This window comes from Zootermopsis nevadensis, unplaced genomic scaffold (genome assembly GCF_977971745.1).
Source record: "Zootermopsis nevadensis isolate Lab colony 2312 unplaced genomic scaffold, Znev_1.0 Znev_ptg000020l, whole genome shotgun sequence".
Taxonomy (NCBI): Eukaryota; Metazoa; Arthropoda; class Insecta; order Blattodea; family Termopsidae; genus Zootermopsis; species Zootermopsis nevadensis.
Window position 1 is genome coordinate 9,924,867 of NW_028259152.1, and position 22,511 is coordinate 9,947,377.

The 22,511-nt window shown below is 37.9% G+C and overlaps 1 protein-coding gene and 1 long non-coding RNA gene across 3 annotated transcripts in view; both read left to right on the forward strand.

Annotated features, from left to right (window-relative positions):
- ds (dachsous cadherin-related 1) overlaps window positions 1-22,511 on the forward strand; it is a 430,815-nt gene that overhangs the window by 136,017 nt on the left and 272,287 nt on the right. The gene's annotated exons all lie outside the window — the stretch shown is intronic.
- LOC110827541 (uncharacterized) lies at window positions 122-5,747 on the forward strand. The gene is made up of 3 exons (XR_002542387.2): window positions 122-272; window positions 519-762; window positions 2,111-5,747. It is a non-coding gene; the product is annotated as an uncharacterized LOC110827541 (long non-coding RNA).

Below are 22,511 nucleotides of genomic sequence, written 5' to 3' on the forward strand. Positions count from 1 at the left end.
ACTAATGTAACGGTAAATGGGTTCTTACGAATATGACCGAAGGAAAATCCATTAATTACGAATGCATGGGGGATTTGACTGAGACCTCTTGACCGCCCTAAGGCTCTTACAGTTCGTGTGCTTGATCAGATGAGGCTTAACTGAACGACGGTTATGTTCATCTCGTGGAGTACAGAACATTCAGTCTCATCACTTGTGTTAATACTGACTTGAGATCTAGTCGCCACGCATTTAATCTTTGAGTAAATTAATCGGTCTTATATAAAAAATAGGTAAAGTATTTGTTTCTTGAAATAAACTGTACCAAAATATTATGATATTTCTTATATTACATCTTTAATAAACTTGAATCGCTTAATGCTTATAACTGCATGTATTTGAGATTTATCGTCTTCAGTGAACTTCGTAAAAGGTGTAAACAATAAGGGGATTAAGGTGCATCATGTGCAACCCTTCCCCTAGCAGTTATTAGGACTGATTTGTGAGAAACGCGGTTACTTTTTGCATTATAATTGTAGGGACTGGACATGTCTATAAGATGGATGGCGGAAACAAGAAACGAATATCGAATTTTAGTGTATACGATTGTTGGAATGACATAACTTCGAAACGACTTCGAATGATATGGAGTAACACTGTTAAGTTTGAGGCCAGGAGAAATGTTTTAATGAATCCGCAGAAGAGTTTTGAACCAGAAGTTCAAGAGCAGACAGCGTTCCAAGAAACAGCTTTTCGTAACGGATTAATGGAGAAAATTATAAAGTAAGACGTTTGCAGTTTTTGAGCTTAGATGTAAAAAAAATTTTTGGTCTGTGTCGACTGCGTTGAGATACACAGGTGTTGAAGGAGGGGTCAAGAACAAAATGGATCAAAAAGAAGTGCGTTTTTAAGGGGTGACCTGTAATTATGATTATACAGTGGCAGGGTTTTTTAACACGGCGGTGAACTTTCAGAGTAACTCCACGTATCAGAGGCTTTTTGTGAAGTTAATAAATAGAGTCTTAGTTGCTGAAAAATTCCTCATTATTGTAGCCAAAATTTAATTTTTGTATTCACAAGAGCCTGCTATTGCGCCCTACCGGAACCACATAAACCCGATTCACACCTCGCGCTCCATTTCTTAACGCCCGTCTTATATTATTTTCCCACTTGCAGTTTCCCGTGAAACATTTTGTATGTGTTTATCAAATCTTTTGTGCCATGACGCACTGGGGGTCCCTAAAAGCAGCAATTTATTACCAGAAGTTGCGCAAAGAAAATTCTGTGCCCCGAACCAGGAGTAATAATAGTGTCATGTGGTAATTTATTTATTTAGTATGTTGGTGTAATGTTGAAGACTAAAATTATGCATTTAGAACGAGTTACTTCTATAAAGTAAAAGAATTTAACGGATAGTTTTGTAAAGATAATTCCTTTGTTTATGTGTTTTCTTATTTTGTTTCATTGAGTCTTTTTCATTGTTTATTTATTTATTTCCTTGTTTATTCTCTCATTATTCCTCACACCACAATATTCTGGTACAGGCAGATACATAAAGTTTTAAGTAAAAGACTAGCAGCAATGCATCGATATTTATTGATTATATAATAATTGATTGAAAGCGTACCTTCTAATACAGTTTGACCATCTGGATAGCCAGCCGTCATACATTCTGCACAAAACGTTTTTGTTCTGTGTTGCTATGGGGCAAATGGAAATCTCGTATCATAAGTTTGTGTTAAAAAAGACGAATTGAAATATGAAGGTGATAATTGTAATTGTATTCACTACATGGAAAGATGAAAAGAACAAAACACTTTAAACGCTTTTATACTTAACCGGTAAAATTTGATTCGAAACACACTTTACTTGATAATGTTAAGGACAGGGACATCCGACACAAAAAAGGGGAGAAGCTGCCTTATTGAGTGACTGGAAACAATTTAGCTAATGATACTGTTTACTCGGGGACAGTGTAAGGTGTGGCGAGTTCACTAGCGACATCTGAGAGCGCAGTGGTAAGTGAAGGCAGTAGTAGGTGGGCGACAGAAGACAAAAGTGAGAAACACGTTAGGGCGATTTATATCATATGAATCATTGAAAAGTATGTTGCTTTGTTTGTTTCTACCAGGCTGTAAAAACTTCTGTCTCGTGATTTTGAGCGACGGGTTACATATTTCATAATCAGTAAGACACTTAGATGAGTGGACTCATCGCCCTGATGATACAGCCAATGAGAACTTCTGAAACGTCGGTGAACTTTTCTACTATACTACACGGTGCAAGAAATCAGAGGATACCCATTTTCACGAAAATTCCACTTGGGTGACTGAGAAGGAGAATCGTCTTATTAAAATAGGTTGCAGAAATCAGAGCGCAGTTGCTCAACACTGTACTTTTACAGTGTTAAAGTAGAGCCTTAGCTCCGTGTAAAGTAGTGGTTACATTGTAAGGGTTGAGGTTTTCACGCGGTGAGTACCAGATCAGACTACACGGCGCTACGACCCAGAACAGAGCCATCTTAGTGGTTACAGATACGCACCGAAATTAAATTAACCAGAAAATGTTTAGTGTCCCTAATTGTTCAGTAGTTTCGAATATGAACCAAGCGGTGGGAAATATGAACATGGCCTCTCCATTTTGTTCAGTTTGTGCACAAATCACAGAATAAAGGCCTATGTGTTGGGAGCGAGAAATAGTTAGGGGTGTTAGAACTATGGTGTAATGTATTTGCTGTCATGGATGAGTAGATATTTTCACTACGAAAAAGGGCCAAAAGCACCAAACGTGAGGTACAATTATATTGCCATGTTGGTCTTGAGGATAAACTTTTAAGTAGATGCCAAAAATTTGGAAGTTAAGTAAGTAGAAGGGATGTGAAATGTAGTGTATTGGTATTTGCATGGATGGGCTGAAGAAAACCCCACTAAAACGTCATTACGATATTTGGTCTCCGAGCCGAGATTTCAACCCACAAACCTCTAAATAGGAAGAATGCTAACCACTAGATTTCGACTTTTCGTCTGCTAATAACAGTATCACTTGGCATGTTGACATGATTATGAAGTTATGTTATTTTTGATGGAGTGGGGTATTTTTATATAATACTTTCGCAGCAGAAAGCACATTGCATGAAACTGGTAGTTATTTTGGAAGACAGTAATTAGCACGGACTCACAAGACCTCGCTTTGGCCGGCATTTGCCTGTTTCTCTGTACATTACAGCGCCAACCGTTCTAGAAGACCCCACAAACCGCAGTTTCCTGTTTTAACAAAGAATAATACTTCCACTAGGCACTCTCGAAAAGGAACAACAACGACCTTAAAAATATAGAAGCAGAACATTTAACGATTTTGGTCGGAGGGGCATTTGAAAAACTGGCATTAGGGATATTAGCGCCTTGATGAAGCTCAAAAATTACAAAGAGAGGGATTTTTATATAGGAGCCCATTCCGGGGCCATAACGAAACTTGATTGCAGGTGTAACAATAGGGTTGCACCGTAATCTTAGTGCTACTATAAGCCATAAAAATTAGTTGGAAGAAAATGCCGCGTGCGGTAATGGCTAACTAAGGCAAGGACATTTTTTCTTACGTCTAAAACATTTTACATTGAATAGCAGAAGCTATAAACTTAACGTTTGAGTTTCCCCTTGTTTGAGAACATTTTAACGTATTTTGATAGAGGTATTTGTAGCTAATATTAAGTAAGGTTTTTAGTTTGTGTTTCTTCTAGTAAAACACACTTCAGGTAGATAGAGTTTTGCGGACTGAAAAATGAGTCTGTCAGAAATCCTCTTTTAGATGTGTGTTTCAATCTTTCTTTAAAAAGCTTTGGAGTTACTTCCATTTAGATTACACTTCCTCTGATTGCGTAACTTACTGGCACTCATATTTTTCTCTAAAAGGAAAATGGAAGAAAAAAGTATGTATATTATCTTCGAAGCATTCCTGAAAGCCCTAAGTGAAAGGGATTCTTCTCGGCTGTTTCCGTTTTGATGGCAAATGAGAGGATATAATGTGTAGTATGAACATTACTTGAATGTGTATCTCATTTATTGCAGATGAAAATTGTTGTGCAATTATTCAACAGTACAGATACAGGCGTTGTGCAGAAACACGCAGCCTACAAAAAGGCTCAGTCTGATCCTTAGCCATCTTCTGAAAATCTAATTATAAAAATTAAGTGCCTTTATAAATGTTTATGTTCTGAGATATTGTGTAAGAGGGCATTGCGATCTTGACATAGCTCTGGCGGTTGATCGACGGTTTCTCGCGGCCCAGAACCGGGTTTACGCCCGGCACAGTCAATGCAGGATTTGGGGTGGACAGAGTGGCACTGGGACAGACTTTCTCCGAGTCCTTCGTTTCTCTCCCGTCATTATCATTCTACAACTGTTCCACATTCACTCGTGTGTCATCTGGAAGAAGGGCAGTTGGCCCTTTAGCAGCCGCAGCTTGACAGAGGCATGGTCTCAACAACACAAGAAAGTTTTGTAGCTGGCTGGTTGGGGCGAATATGCAAACATGTGAATTGTGTGGTATCTAAATGAAACACTGGGCATTCTGCTTAATGCGTGGGTTACAACCTTGGAAATATCAGCGGTACGACCTAGTGGCTATCACTCATTGTCCAGGTTCGGGAAGTCCCTTGTTCACATGTCGGCTGGTGACCTGTTACCATTTTTTGGTTTCTCCTGCCTTTCTTCGAAATAACGATATAGTGCCTTAAATTGTGTCAACACCGCTTCTTTCCACATATTCGTCCATTAATTATACATAAACTTTCTTCATTCGACGCTCATGTTTTGAGCTACTGGCAGCTTCTTGAAATAAATCATAAATAAATGAACATCGGAGTTTATGGTATCGTGTTCGAATTAATTATTAATAATACTGAGATTGTGTATTATCCTATTATGCCTATTCATAAAATGTGTTCAGTTGGTGCGAACAATTGATATCTTGCTAATAACTGTTTTAAGAGCACATTTTTTCCAGCAAAGTTCTCCGGACCGTGGCCAATTGAAAATTATTCCACCGGCTGTCGAGTTAAAATAATTTTCTGCACCTGGCATGTAGCAGTAAATCCTGTAGTTTACGAAGCTACAGCAATTCCCAGAGACGTATCATTTGCACTGCGTCTGTCTACGTATGTACCATAATAATACGCATTAAAATATCCAATAAATTCTCAGAACTTAATAGTATCCGTAATTTATATGATGTGAAAATTTTTATGCGTTTTTATACAAAGTGTATGAAGTGAATGCATGATGGTGATGTGTCCTTTATTTTCATCTACATGTGCTACCTTCTGTACTATAGGCCAGAGTTATACTATATTTTGCATTGAAGGTTTACACTGAAAATTGTGAATGTACGAATAATTCATTTTAGGTTTGTATCGATGAAATATTAACTCCACTGTCCAGTTAAGATCAAATTAGAATTACTTGATAATCTTAGAAAAGCTTATTGCAGAGCTAAAACAGGTCATCAACTGTTTCTCATCAGATTGTAATTTAAATAAATACAAGTAAAAATATCTTTCTCTGTTTAATATCTCTACATACAACACTAGATTTGTAAAGCAACCGAATGAATTATCTGTGTTCATTTGTGTTTTATACGTGTTGTTGAAAAATATGCGTTGTTAAATGCTATAGTTGTTTTTCATGTTTTAAGTAACTCTTATTGATGATGAAAATGAATAAAATGAATAAGATTGAATGCATTGGTATATCTTATAATATAAAATCCAGATTTATGACTAGTTCGTGCAAATGGTGATAATACAGGTGTCCCAAAAAGTTGTGTATACACACATTCAGCGAATGAAATAGATATTTTAATAAATTAAACCATTACGTATGTCAGCATTGACACGTAGTGAATTAGCAGATCTAGTGTAGGTGTTCAAAATGATCACCGTTAGTTTCGTGGCACTGTTGGCAGCGGTGATCACCTGACTGACAAACGGCCAAGAAAGTTTCTGCTGTGTATAAATGTTTTTGGGACACTACATATATAGCAGCGAGGAGATATATTAAATATGGAAGTCGTGGCATTAGATTTACGCGAATGGATTTCGAATTTTAAGAATAAGCCGCGTCGAATGTTTTAAGTTTCTCGACGTTTCGGCCAACGTTGCGTGTGCCATCTTCAGGGTGAATATTTATTGGGCGTTACTGGCTATACAGTCGCGGGGTGATATTCAATCGGTAGCGAGCACGTGGTTGGGGAAAAGGTTTGACAAAAGAGATTTTACATTTAGTAACAATGTGAGTGGAAAAAGAGGTGATTAAAATGTTTTAGCGGCCACGTGGAAAGAAGAGGTGGCAGAGAAAAGTGACTTCCTAAATTTGAATACATTTACACTCAAGGTATCAGTCGCCCTGATGATGGAGGCAGCAAGCACCTCTGAAACCTCTGTAAACTTTTACCACCCTACAAGGCGCAACATCCCGGAAGACAAGTCTTCATACTCGCTACCGCAAAAACCTAAAATGTCAGCTACTAAAAATTATGTCACGGAATCAAAATTATTATTTATTTGCACATGTCGTATAACCAAAGGTCGGATAATCAGGGCTCTTCTGTACTTAATTTGAATATATTGAACTATATATCAGTGTTCCGTGACATAGAAACCACTGAGTAACACTGTTCTGGCTTGGGTCTTGGTGGCCTTGTCCACGAACGTGCGTTTTAATGATCACCAGCGAAGTTATTTTTCTTTTAAGTTTCCACGGCTGTTAACAGCTACATGGGGATCCATTTTATAATGGGAAGTAAGTTTGATGTACTCCTTTTTGGAGTAAGAAGAGAGAGGCGTTGAAAGTCTTCCAGTAGTTAAGAATAAAAATGTGTTTGTAGAGGACAGTGTTGGTAGTCAAGTCACTTCTCAGCTTCGGGTTCGACCGCGCGGCTCTTTTTATGTAAATATTGAAAGAGTTTTGAGGAGAAAATATCTGAAGGAGGGATATGAAGACGAAGGAGGGGCGAAGCTACCAGGAAACAGTTGTTATATGTATGCATCCCCACCATGACCATTTAAAGCATCACCCACACGCTAATGTGATTTCATTCTAGGTGGTCTCTGCCCTCCCTGGGTACCTACTGTAACAAAAAGAGACATATTTTTCTTCTCCTCTTTGAACACCAAAACATTTACACTTGCTTTCCTCTGTCCATCTATGCCGGTAATTTACACTGTTAATTGCTCTGTACAGGCTGGTCAGATACAAAATAAGTCTTTTCACTTATGTCACGAAATAAGAGACGAAGGCGACATTTTATGTGCTTCTACTTACTTAACCCTGTGTTAAGAAACGGAACTTTGGTACGGTAAATAAAATTACCATGTTGTAGATCAGCTTCTTTGTCAACATTTTAGGGATCATAAATTCACACTAAAAAAGAAATGTGTCCACTCTTTTCAAGAGTAGGTTAATGCAGTGGTCGCTCAAGTCCTTGCTGAGGTTTTTCTTCGTCTCCAGGAGAGTGGCTGAACAAGCTGTTTAACGGTGATTCTGTGAAATGCGCGACACGAACTGCTTCGATTGAATTTTGAGCACCTTTGCACATGTACTGTCACTTGACCTCATGAGCCAATCAGCTTCAGTTACTAACTGTTCGTTTGATCGGATAGTAGTACTGTTCATTTTACAAGTGAATGTTGTATTTATGGTATATTGTGTAAATATCGTGTTTGTGCGAAGCAAATTGTTAGTGTCCAGCGTTAGATACGCGATCGGTGGAAGATTATGGTCGCAGGCGTTAGGTTCTACGCAGGCAGACCTGATTTATAAAGTATTAAATTGCTTCAAGCGTGTTGCAAATGCTGGAATGTTAGCCTACGACGTTGTCATTGAACAGAGCCTATTCATAGCCATTTCTCTTTGCGCCACCCGCCATCTTTCGTGTCGGACATTATATAGTTGGTAAGATTTCAGGTTCTGACGGCGGCGAATAAGAAGATAGCTGAAGTTTGCTGTCTTCTGGATTGTTGCGCCTTGTAGAATGGTAGATGTTTACTGCCTCCGTCATCAGGGCGATGAATATGCCAATTGACGGAGGTATTGTGACCTCTGAAACGTCGGTTAACATCGACCAGACTACACGGCACAACAACCCAGAAGACAGAAATCTTCATACTCACCACTGTGAAAACCTCAAATCTTACAAGAAGATAGCTGTTTACAGGATTGTTGTGTCGTGTAGACTGGTAGACGTTTACCGACTTTTCAGAGGTGCTTGCTGCCTCCATAATGCACTACACGGCGCAACAACCAAAAAGGCAGCTAACTTCATACTCTTCACGCTGATAACCTGAAATCTCATATTGAGTGAGAATAGTTAGGCCCAGTCAAGACCTTCATAATTTGTACTTTTCATGAAATTAGTATATACCTAGGACACAGCATCTTATCCAGAAAACATTAAACGAATAAGCAACTTGGGCGACGTAAATAAGAAGATAATATTAAAATTTAAGGAAAAATATGGCAAGATTTAACCGGTACTCCTTGGACTGTTGGGGGGGGGGGGGGGTGACGCGCAATTAATAGATTTTTCCAACACTTACGACCGTCTACATGCGATTCCCGAACCAAAGATCGGTATAGACTGAGGTACGTTTGAAAAAAGGTAGGCACCTTATTCCATGGCATACGGAAGCTACCAATTTTTGGTAAGCTAGACTGACCGACCGATCGCGTGCTTGTGTGAGGTAGTGGCCCGGGTAAACCTGCAGCTCAATTTACCTGTCTTCTTACCTGACATGTTCGTGTGCTAAGTTGATCCTGCCTGTCCTCTGTGTGCTGGGAATTTAAAACCCAACAATATGAAACGGATATAAGGCCCGTCGCTTATTTTTACAATGTAGGCACGTATTTAAATATTTCCCTCTCATTTGATTATGTGAACTGCGATAGTTTATTCACTAAAATGAGTAAGATTTGGTGTTCTCATAGCGGTGAGGATGAAGATGTTTTGTGGGTTATGGCGCCGTGTGGTCTCGTAGGGAGATACGCACGTTTCGGAGAACTTCATCCCTGAAGATGGAGACAGCGTTTCTCTGAAACGTCAGTATTTGTCTGCATGTCTACAAGACATAACTTAGAAGGAGAACATCGTCAGTGAACTGAGTAGCTACTTGTTGAGGGATCGGAGTTTAGTATCCGGCAGTGGCTGACTGAGGCCCGCCCAGTTTTAGCCACCGATTAGCGGGGGTTTATTTCGGGCTGGAAAGATCGCCAGCCATCCAGTGTCGAGGTTAAGAAAACGTGGAATGTTACCTCTAACCCGTTACGTGTTCATACTCTGATTATTACCTATCTTTTACGATGTCGCTAGTGGTTATCGTTATGGCTAGACCTTAGTTTTTTCTTTTTACGTCGAAGGGATTTTAAGGTCTGGCTTTGAAGATTACCTCTCGCTGTATTTCTTACACAAGCCACCCGAGTCACATATTATTCGTAATGTAAACTTACATGACAGACTTTCTCTGACAATGTAAGACTTTTTCTGCTTCTCTGAATTTCCTTTAGACTGCTTTATAAACAATTATAATCGTAATGCAATGCAATAAATGCAATTGTTTTAGATGATGACAAAGAACTTTTATCTTTCTGACACACGGTGAGCGGAAACTACACATCAGATTGAAATGACTGGGAGGCGGATTTCTTGTTACTGGTGACAATTCTGGTTCTGATAGTACTAATTTTGTTTCTTAGTTTGTTGGCCACTGCAAGTTTTATGTTTAATTCAGATGGTTGATCTTGAACTAACAGTCTTTTGTTACTCTAGTAACTAATTGTGGAACCTAAAGGTTTAAATCGTGTTCATAAAACCCGCGATTCTGCCATGTACTGACAAAGATTAGTCCTCGTCTCTTGCCACATTTTTCCAGTATTTGCCTAAATGTGATCATTTATTTATTTATTTATATAGTTATTTAGGATGCTGAGTCGACCCCAGGGTCTGAAAATGGCTGTCTTCTGGGTTGTTGCGCCGTGTAGTCTGATAACCCAGAAGACAGCAATCTTCAGACTCACCGCCGTGAAAACCTCAAATTCCACAAAATGAAACTTACATCCACATTTTGTATCCATTTTCATATAAGTGGCCAACTTGTTAGTACTTAGTCATCTGAGGCTTCTGTTCATTATATCAGTGGACTTGAAACTTTGTAAACATCAAAATGCAACGAGAGAGCGTTTGCTGGTTTTCTTGTTGCTTCTGGAAGCCAGTTATTGTGATTACTTAATGAGTTGCTAGCCTTTGTAGGAAAAGGACAATGAGAAATGGAAAGTAATACTGCCTGTGGATACATTGCCGTCACGCGATCATGTTCACGAGGCACCGATGATGTAAGAAACACTTTAAAGCATATCGAAACCATCTGCTTTAACACCCTGTATCTATGCATTTTTCATATAGTGTGATTATGGGCTTCATGATTTTTTGAATAGATTGTGATTGCTTATTCAATTTAGCTGACCATGGCCTCAGACAAGATTGAGGATTGGCGTCTGCTATTTCTTCTGTATTTGGGCCAAAGAAAAACAATGAAAGACATGTAGATGTGAAATTAGATGTCGACTCCATATTTTTACAGTTTATTCTAATGATAATTATCGTTTGTAGAAAAGGAACGATATTTACAGAAAACCATTTTTAATTTGATCACCTTTATAAACATATAACGTGAAGACCATGGAAAATAAATCAGAAGTCATGAAGTGGGAGGGATGTTTTTGAAAAGAACGAAATCATTGAACAGTTAAAAAATTTTAAATACTTGGGTTGTCAGATTTATAGTGTAGCAGAAGTAAATACATATTTAGAAGTATAATACAATTTTAAGTTGGATATATTATGTGAAAAGTTACGTTAAAATAATTGCAGCGTGATACGATTCTTGTCTGGGATTCGTAATATTTTTGTTATTTTGCTGTAAAGTCCTGTACATAAATCTACCTAAGATTTCCCATAAAACGGTCTATGTGTTTTTATGCACTCGAATATTTTTTCCAGCGTTTGAATGGCTAGTAGAGGAAAACTGAAAGATGTAGGCGTAACGTTCAAATATTTCACACCAACTTTTATTTTTAAGGCCAACTTTAATATTATCCTTTCATTTACGCCTATGTCTCCCAAGTTTATTCTGGTAAAAATGAAAGATGTAGTCCTAACGTATAAATGTTTTACACAATTCTAAAAACCAACTTTTATTTTTAAGGCCCACTTTAATATTATCCTCTCATTTGCGTCTAGGTCTCCCAAATTTATTCCGGTTTCCCGATACGAATTCTGTACGCATTCCTCAGGTTCCCTGTGCCGTGCCACCAGCCTTGAAATTCTTTTTTGTGTAATTCTTCCCACCTTCCTGGTAGATTTGGTGGAATTATATAAAAGCAAGGAATTTATTTATGAACAGCTTATCTTCTCAAGGAAAACCGTGCCCTATGAGTTAGTTAGATATCTCCATGCTTCGCATGACCTCATGTAAAAGGTCACACCTGAATGTTATCACTACCAGCAACAGCAACAGTATTCGTGGTGGAGAATCAACGCCTTGTTAAAACGACTGTATGACCGTTCCTGTCGACTGCATGCAATCCCAGCGAGAGGTGTTCACCAATAATTCACTGTCGAAATCCCTTTTTCGTGATCATTGCGCTCGCATACACACACATAGAGTCTTGCTGTAACACTTGTTGTGTATTTATAAATAAGAAACATTATTTAACATATAAGAACAATATCGCTGGCTGTAATTTTCTAAAGTAAACGAAGGAATGGCTTCGCCGTATGATAATTACACATCTAGACGCAATAATTCAAACGAGCACATGGAGTTAAAACTGAACAACGAATAGGAACGCTTGAAACGTGATCGTGTAATTAGGGAAGAGGCGTATCTTTCCATTTTCCGTTCTTTGCCTTCCCATAAGTTCATGTTTTGCTTCAAGAAATTTAACTAGGAACTGTAGTAGCCGTGCATCAGCTTGTAGATTATTATTTTTCGACCAGACAACAAACAAACTTCATGGATGGTACTTCTTGAGAAGCTGTTACTCGCTCAACTGGTAAAGAAATTACACTAACTTTTGCGGAAACCGAAGTTTGTGTAGTATTTTCGCAAGATCTCAAGGCTGGATCTTATCATGAGCCACTTTAATCGTATCCATAATGCCCTTTCTCACAGTGTACATTTTACAAACCATTTTAATATTATCTTCGTAAAGACTTTTAGGTTTTGTAATAAGAAATTTGTACGCAATTCTCATCTTCTACATACTTTATAGTGCCTTTATGTTCCGTCCATCTTACCCTTTGTCATCATCATCGTCGTCATTTATTATTCAGACGTGTGCTACTGGTGGATGTCGTTTACCCATCGAGGATAGTGATCTTCTGTATGTTCCGCAGTGACTTTTATAAGTGATTACCAACGTTTCGGACAAACATGTTGTCTCCAGCTTCGGGGTATAAGTGAAACCTCAAACATAAACTTCTGTAGAGATTTCCTGGCGAAATTTTGTATGCATTTAATAGTTTGCCCCTGTGTGCTCACTATCGCTTTGTAGTCATCCTAATTATTCCACGCGAAGAGTAGATCCTTGCATTTTGAAGCTGTAATTACACTTTATGTTGAGGTATTTCGCTTGAAAATGTTGTAGGTATTAAGGCGGAAAATATATTCCCCGATTTTGAACACGTTAAAGGCCACTGAATCATACATTGAGACCGTTTAATCCAGTCCAGTCCAGTTATTTTACTAAGAGCCATCCTCATTATGTACTTCCTCTATACCTCTTCTTCTTATTTCTTTCCCTTAAATCAACAAATAAATTTAACCGTGATAGAAGAAAATGCAGGTGAACCAAATTTTATATATACATCCACCTAAAATTTCTTCCAGACATGATTGGTTGAAAAAGTTAGTTATAAGAATGTTCGGTGTTTGTCGCTGTCATCCAACGTCCGCAATGACAGTTATTCCTTCACACTACACGCATGCGCTGTCAATCATGTTCCCACCTGAACAGGTTCTCTGTTCTTCCTCTGCCATAAGAATTACAAACTGACCTTGTGAGGTAATTTAATTACACTGTATATATAGTCACGTTACCTCACAGCAATGGTGCTTTTGTTTTGGTTTAGAAGGTAATTTGCCTTTTCACAGTATTCCGTAGCATTGCTCCGTGGTGTCAGTCAAATATAGTCACACGCACGACTGTATAAAAACACGATTTAGCGTTCTGTTAATGAACTATATTTCTCTTCCATGTGGAAGAGAATGAGACAAGTATTACGGAACGTATGAGGTATAAAGGTAAATAATATTTCGTGGTGCTTAACAAAACATTAAGCCATGTGGGAATATGGGGATTTTCAAGTGTCGCTCCACGTATTTTTATGCCCGGCAGGAAGTGAAAAATTTTAGCAGTTGCGGTTCAGGCAGTTTCCCCCCACCCCACCCCACCCCCAGAATAGATGGATTCCAGATGTTGTGGAAAAAGGAAAAGTTCTGCCCTGTTTGGAATCTAAGCCCGGCCGTGCAGCCTATACCTACTGTCCACAGATGACGAGAAAAACCCTGCAAGGGGAAGTCGTTTCTGGTGCGGTGCTGGGGGGATGTTACTTATCAGCTGGAGTAGAGGGCTGCTATTGGTGGGAAGTGTGATACGTCAGAGTTTAAGGCTACTACACACAGACTGAAAACATGAAGCCGTTAAGAGTAGCGTGTAGTGAGTGCACCTCTAATGTGTTCTGCGGGTGTTGCGATAATATTCTAGATTAAATCACTGTGCCACTGTGAGGTAATCTTAAAGCTGTACCCATTAGAACACATGAAAGCCTGTCGCCTGTTGTTCGTTCAGTGGTTGTGGAACGAATGCTTTTAGGATGGGTCGTCACTCACCGCGAAATCTTGCGCATGCGCGTATAACGAATTCCTAGCAGGGATTTTCTCCTGGTCTGCGGACTGTAGTCGCTATACTGAGCTTGGCTTGTTTTCCTCCCCAACTCGCAACGAAACGCTCACTACGCTACTGAACTTTCCCGAGCAGACTCAGGTCGCTGAGGACGTAGCAACCCCCCCCCCCCCCCCCCCGCATTTCGTTGACCTCTGAGGGCCGTACCTGCTGCACACCTGTTTATACCTTTAATAGCTCTTCCTCAAGAACTCCATCCCTCTGAAGAGTCTCATCTCCCTATTGTCAATTTCAATACGATGTTCCACCTTAAACTCTGCTTCACTGCGTCCCAGCAAACCAATTTGTAGATTCTTCGGGTATAGAAGAACAAGTTTTGTGTTTATGACACCGCGGTGAACGCTCGTCTGTTACTTTGTTCACAAACGGTTCCTTTGGTAAGAACTAATGAATTCACAAACCTCCTGTAGTTTCTGCGACAAAGATTCCGGGAGAATTTTTATAGTACACGTTGATTCTGTGGGAAAGAAAAGTTCAAAGTTATCCGTCATGAATCCATTGGTCTAAACAGACACGGGGCTAGATACGGTCGGCTGCTGTTGCAGTTGTAATGCGAAGAAGTTAGAAGAGTGTTTCTGTGTTTTATTCCATTTTATAAAATAGCAGTCGAAGAACACGGAGCAGAATCTCCCGTAAGAAGCTAACAGTCGCTTTGTTGGTCAAGAAATTCCCAATCCTTATGTAGCCCAAAAGTTCATTAAAGCTGTCTCTTGACCACTGTACTGTGCCAGCTGAATCCAGACTACTTTAAGATTAATTTCATTATTCTCTTCAGGTCTTTTGGAGTGCAGTGCAGTTTTGTATGGTTTTCTTCAGTTGCGTGTTGGTCTGCATGTCCAACCCATTTATTCTCCTTTGTTTCATCGTAATATTTTGTCAAAGAATATAAATTATAAAGCTAGTCTTTATACAAAATCTGTTGCTTGTTATTTGCTCTCTCTTAGGTCCTCAGCATGTAGAGCCATGAATAAAATTGTAGCTGTGTGTATTTTAATCTCTAGACTTCTAGATAAGGAGATGATGAAAGAATTTAAACTGAATCGTGGGTAACATTGAATTTAATCTGGTATTGACTTCATTACGAATGTAAGGTTTAATTCCTACTGTTATCCAAATGTTTGGTCTCTGTCTCACTGCCGAACTGTGACGTATTAAGAAAAATCATGTTAAAACTTTTATCAGAAACTGAAAATCATACTCATACAGTAATAATAGGATAGTTAATGATTCCCTTTAAAATGCGCGAAGTTCAAATACTAAATAAAGTTCATACCTAGTGTTATTAAGAACAGATTCATTTTAGGGGATTCTTGCTACTGTTTTACTTCACAATGTATTGCTTAACCTAAGACTGCAAAGATGAAATTATACAAAACTATACCCGTGGTTTTATACGGCTGCAAAGTTTCATTTCACACTATAAAAATCAGTGTAAATACGTAGTAACGAGGAAGATACAAAAGGCATGAGCTGAAATAAATTACATATACTGGGATACTGGGATCGACCCGTTCTTCAAGTGCCTGAGCACTGCGGGTCCCAACGTTTCGTTGGCTTGATCTACATTCGGTAGGACTCCTTGGACGAGGGATCGGCCCGTCGCAAGGCCTCTACCTGTACACAGGACAGCACAACACAGAAAGACGCGGACAAACATCCATGGCTTGAGTGGGATTCGAACCCGCGGTCTCAGCGACCAAGCGACAGAAGGCCCACGCCCCAGACTGCGTGCGGCCACTGCGAACCCCCGATGATGAGATAGAAATTAAGAACATAGGCGTAAAGATAAGTAACGACTTCGAAGACCTAAAAACGAGCGGAGAATAATTTTGGGATTAATTTTTGAAGAAATACACCGTGGATGTGATCCATTTCATTGGCGGACCTTTCTGAACACAGTATTAAAACTTCAGGTTAAATAAAGACGGCGAATTTATTTACCAGCAGGGCAACTGCAAACTTTTTAAGAAATCTTCTGTGCTCTGGTGTTGCTTAGTTATACAAGCAGTTTCGTGAATATGACATAGCAGTAGAAAGGCTTACTATTTTAATAAATTCAGTCACAGGTGAAATGGGCACACATTTATGTACCGGTTATTCTGAGTGAATGAAACGGCTTTAATTAAACATTGCTGACGTCATTATTAAGCTTTATGATCGGTAATCACATACTGAGAAAGATGAACAGAATTTCGACGTTCTTGCAGTCAGTTATTATTTTTCTGAAGTTCGTTGTCACGTAGACTAAGAAACCAAAGATTCAGTGGCCGAACGAATCTGCAGTTCCGCATAGGTTATCGGATCGACATGCCTCATCGGTTAAAATAACCAAGGAGTATTTTTTTTAACCTTGCCTACCAGCTGTGGGCAAAAAAGAGTTTTGCACATTTCACTGCGCATTCTTACTGCCATTTGAAGTTGATTGGTAAAGTGGAAGGGGCGATATAGGAGTGATCGCTTTTCCTATCTATAAAAATTGATAGAATGTTTTTGAGGAGGGGAATGTTGTGTCGCGGGTGGGGGGGGGGAGAAGGCGGTCACGCAATATTGTGGGCAAGGAAAGAAAGTGATTTGCGAGCAGATTGAAGGGTGCTGCAGGTGGTGGTGGGGATTTTAATGGGGAGTGGCCTGATACTGACAAACCTATGTTCATCATACCGTCAGATTACTTCGTCTGCATGGCTACTTTCATATGCTATTATTACTTTGGAGACTTTTATAATATAAGACATATATATATATATAGTGTAGCGAGAACGTTGGACGAGGGAGGGGGCAGCGACTGTGTTGTTTAATAACTACCAGTTTTCTCCAAGGTGTCTCTAATCGGTTTCTCCTTCTCTGTCTGACACGCTCTTCAATATTCTTCGTACATGATAAGAAAGAGATAGAAGAACACTGTCTTACTCCTTCTTGGAAGCTGTTAGTGGACCATGTACTGGTTGAACAAGGAAACAAGACAAAAATAAGATTGTAAAACTTAAGAAACTTATAGGATTAGTAAGAAGAAATAACTATCGCTTCGAATAATTATATCTGAGAATTATGAGCAGAGTTAGAATGATGGCATGCATGTGTGTATGTTAGAAAAAATGTGGTAGACATGGCTGTTGCTGGATTGAAAACTCCTCCCCTTATAGTAGATTGGTTATTGGCTAAGACTCTTGATTATATTCCGTATTTACTACTACAACAAGTATCACATATCAGAGGGTAAAACCTGTTGTTGGTGGAGCTTTAAATAGGGGAGGTGCCTTTTGGTTGTAGCGTGCGTGCTTCGCTTTTTATATATTCATTTCTTGTGCATAGAAATTTAAAAAGAACTTCTTCTTATAGATTGAAAAAAAAGATGAACACAACAGATTAATTGAACAAAAGTCAGGTTCGCCAGATAGTGTGGTTAGAGTAAGTAGTTTTCTGTTTTATTACATATAATGCTAGATAGGAAAATGTTGGTACACAGATGACTCTGATTACCGCATGTTTCAGAAGAATCTTGCTACCATTCGGTTCACAATCCTTGGGTCTTCCCTTCTCTTACCTAAGAGCGTAAAAATTAAAACATACAAACCTATAATTATGCCTGTCGTTTTGAATGGGCGTGAAATGTGGTACCTCGCCCAAAGAGAAGAGCGTAATTTGAAAACAATAGGCCAAGTGCTGAGGAGAATAGTTGGATCTAAGTAATAGGAAAATGCAGGAAATTACAGTTACATGAGCTTCGTAATTTGTACTCCTCTTTGAATATTATTACAATAGTTTAAGGCGATGAAATGTACGGGGCATGTAGCACACGTGGATGGGACGAGAAATGCATACAGGATTTAACTTCACAAGTGTGAAGGAAAAGGGCAAGTTTGTAGACCTAGTAGTTTATGGAAAGGTAGCTCCAAGACAGATATAAAGGAAACAGTGTATGGTCTTGATTCAGCTGACCATTTGCAGTTTCGTAAGAACATGTTATTGGGTCTTCACGTTCTGTAATAGAAGGGGAATTCTTGACGATCAACTTTTCTTGAGTATGCTATCGGACTATATTATTAGCCACTTTAATCCATCAGCTTTGTGTAAATTCTATTTTAATGCTGCCACTATCCCTACAACCCCTAAAGTGGTCTCTTTCTCAAACTTCCTGACTAAAATTTCGTAGTAATTTATCTTGTATCCCATGCATGCTTCATGCATCGCCCATCGCATCCTCCTTGATTTGGTCATCCTACGAATTTATTAGTATTTATTAGTGTTTATGTAGGTCCAAATATTCTTATCACTGCACTTTTCTCAATCACAATAAATCTGCGTTTTTTACCCTTAGGACGAGAGATGGGGTTTCACGTCCGTGTAATTACATCTGTTGTGGGATTATTGTGTACAGAATCCTGAAATGCGTGCGTCTGATTAATAAAGAACACATTTTAGTAGTTGACGAATAAGAATTAGGTTTACCTTACACGTGGTTTTAAGAAATACTTGTTTAAATTATGAGAATCCTGAATAACAATTAAGAGTTCGATTCTACTTCCATAATAGGACATCACACCACCCTTACAAATATATCTTTTAATTATGTTTGGGGAAATGTTTGTTCTTTATTCTGCGAAGAAAATGAAATAAAAGATATTTTAGAAAAGTAGTTGAGTCGTTACGCACAGTTGGGAGTTGTAGATACATTAATGGAGGCTGTTGAGTCATTTTATGCTTACGTTTCCCATTCTCAGCGCTGCTTACCTTAGGATTGGAGGTCATAACTATATTTTTCATGAACTAAATCATAGATTACATCGGAGGTAAATTAAATTATCCTCCTGTCGAGGGTGTAGTAGGACACAAAAGTTTACCTGAGAAAGAGAGGCTGGGTCATGGTTCATATTCTACCATGTAGGCATATTAGGGTAATCAAAAGAAGGACGATACAGGCTGGGTATGTAGAACGCAAGAAAATGAAAAATACATTGACAGTTCTGGTCAGGGCTGTTAAGGGTTGATATGACTTCTGGTACCAAGGTGGAGATCTAGCGGTAGTATTAAAATGTAATGTAGAATGTTGATCGTGAGGGTGTGAACTGAATTTATTAGCTCATAATAGGGTCCAGGTGGTTAGTTTATGTGAAATGGTAATCAGCTCTCGGGGTGTACAAAATGTGGGAAATTTTTTGACCATCTCGGCACTGTCATTTCCTGAATAAGGATTGTTTTCCGTGGTGTTAGGGTGATGATGGTGTTGATGGAGATAATGATAGTAATAAATTGTGTGATACCGTCATAAATCTAGATTTGGTTTATCTACATTTTATATATTTACACAATGAGAAGAACCACTTATTAACCAACACAAGGTCATCTAGGAATGATGACCCTGGAACCTCATATTATTACTTACCTCCTTACTGCCAAATGTTGAAGACATTTTTCATTTCAGACAGGTTTCCTTTTAAAATGGGTTCTTGTTTCTTCCACTTTTATGGATTAGGCACACTGGCCTGTTCAAATTCTGAATTGACTTCTGATTTTAGATGTTTTTCAGGCTTACTCGGAGAATGGATAGACCTGCCTGCCTGTTTCAAGAATGGCGAAACAGATATCTTCGCAACATATTTTCAGTTTTCTTTCTTTCCTTTCTTTTTGGGTGGTTCGCATCCTTGAGGAGCGTTCGGTAACAGCTGAACAAATTTTCATTATTGTGGAGTTTTGCTAAAAATTTGTTGACACGTTTAAATTTTTATTAATTTCGGACGACAATAACGGACTCTTTACATGAGACTTGCATGCTCGAAGTGACTTTCTGGGGAATGTCGAGGCTACATTGGTTATCATGTTTAAAAGTCAAATTGTGGTGAACCACGAACTAGGGCCAAGGCGAATTTTTTATCCATTTCTGACAGTAATGTTCTTTCTCACACGTATTCCAGCACGGAACAGAATAGATGAATTGGAAATACAGCTTTAAACAGGCCTACTATTTTAGGTTATATTGTTTTATTTACACTTCTGTGTCCGTGTTGAACACTTTTGGTTTATTAAGGATGCGTTTGTATTAATTTACACTCGTGACGGAAATCATGTTCCGATACCGGATTTTTTAAAAATAAACTACAGGTCTCTCTTTTAGCAGGTTTTAATATTTTGAAATGGGCATTTTGTTCTCTGGATTCACTGCCTTAATGTAGCTTCTTTTCACCATCCATTTTACTTTCAATCAGTATTATTAAAGTTTAAAGACACCAGGAGAATATTTTATAAGGTCGAACGCAAACTTGCTTAACTGACTTCTATCACACTAAACGGTACGTGATTTTATTAAAACGTAATGTAGAGCTTTGGTCTTTAGATTTACGATGTATTAAAAGTGAACTGAATAATCGTTTTCTATTGCAACATGTGTTATGAACATTCCAGTAACGACAGATGGTGTTGATGTCTTGCGTGACTTCATTGCTGATATAATATTAATAAAATATTCTTGTTTATTAATGGGAATATCGGAGATGCAAGAATCGTTTGTGTATGATGCAAAGGGATAAAGAGTGACTATGTGCTGGTTTGAAATATAGGTAGCAGCACTGTATCTGATAGAGATCACAATTACCCAGGACCGGATTTAATATAATTACAGCCAAAAAATGTTTCGTGTAATTATTTTTGAAAATATTAATAGCATATCTTTATAGTATTTTGTGGTTATTACTATACGGATAGAATAAAACAAAAAGTACTGATACGTTCCAGTATCTTCATAAAACCAAATTAGTAGTTCTAGAATTAATATCTGGTTAATAATATACTGAAGTTTTATAACAGAGATTGAAGAAAACTTTAAAGTAATTTGCCCAGCTTAATTTTCGCTCCTAGATGAAGTTAGTTTGCTGTGAATGGTTTCTAAGAAATTATGTTGCGATGTTTGTAATATGAGTAGTTTTTGTCAGTAATTTCTTCCTTCTTTTTTTCACACTGTAAAATTATTTTGAAATTTAATTTTCTATCTGGTATCAAGAAAGAGTCGCATAAATGTAAGTAACAAGGCTTTTCTTCAAAAACTACAAATTGATAAATATAAAATATCCTTATGAGTAATTACATTTGAAAAATTTAACTTCGAACACAAATCTCGTTACTTCCACTTGTACATTTTTTGGTTTACGTCTGAAGAAATATTACGTTACTTCAGTTAATAATGTGTACGCCTTATAAAAATATTTTTAATAATATACATTTGGCGCACTTTACATTTCGTATAATGAGGTTTTATCTTAATAGGTAATTATAAATAAAAAGCCAATCGATCGTTAACTCCCTGCCGTATATATTTTACACATTGAAGTTGAACTTTGTCTGCTAAGAAGACATGCACAGTGCCACAAGGGAATATTTACGATGTGAAGATGCGTAATAAGTACTACTAATATTTTTTAGTATTCCCTTTATACGTTTTTGAAACAGGTTTTCGCAGTTGTAAGCAATGATACATAACCAACTGAGATGCAGTTAATGTTAAGTATCTTTTAGAATGTCCTGCGATGCATGTAAAGAATATGTATGTATTGTGCGCCTTGGTCTCACAGTAAATCTGACCTCGTTACACACGTCAACACCTAAATATTACAACAAAGTTTTGTTCAGAAACATAATCATGTTTCTATTTAATCTTATTATCTGCAATTTTTATTCTTTAGATGAGTGTTACTTAACCGGTGATCCGCGATACACTGCTTAATTTATAGGAGCTTACTTTTTTTACTTACTGTTGCAATATGAGAACAGGGAAACGGAAAATTGAATTAGTTTCTTGTTTGCAAATAGGCAGTGTTAATGTGTTGCGTAGCCTCGATTCAGTGTAATTGTAAGGATAACAATTCAAATAACATAAACTTTGATATACTTTGTAGCTATACAAAATTTGCATCAAATACACTTCTGTTACCACCAGGTTGTAGGGTCTATAGTGCCCATCATATCAGCAAACGTTTTGGGAAGTGTTGGTGTCATTTGTAATTAGCATATAATTTTATAGACTTTGTTACTATGTTCACTCTGATGATTTATTTGAATTAGACTGAATTCGGACGGTTAGCACGCACAGTTGTAAATAACTTATGCACAGGCCCCTAATTCTATGTCGTAGCGAACTTATTTGCCGATTTTCCAAAGAAAATACGTAGTACCAGAATACTCAAAATTACATATTTAGTTGGCCGATTACTAAAATGTGATAAAAAATTATAAATATTCAGTTATGATTCCGTGGAACAAAAGTTTCCCAATTTGTGTGAAGAAATAAAGCTTAGTAGAACAAATTGTGTAAGTATTGCATAGTACTGAAGTATCTAAAATAAAGAAAAACAAATATGTAACATAATGATTCCACGGAAGAAATTTGCTAAAGCGTGGGAAGTATTATATTACAATTTACCGAAATCAGGAGAAGCCCGAATTCTGAGGTAGAAACGTTTTTAAATATCGTCAAGTCTTTACCTGTTACCAAAACACGAAGAAATCCAATTTACAAATTATGTTTAGAAACTT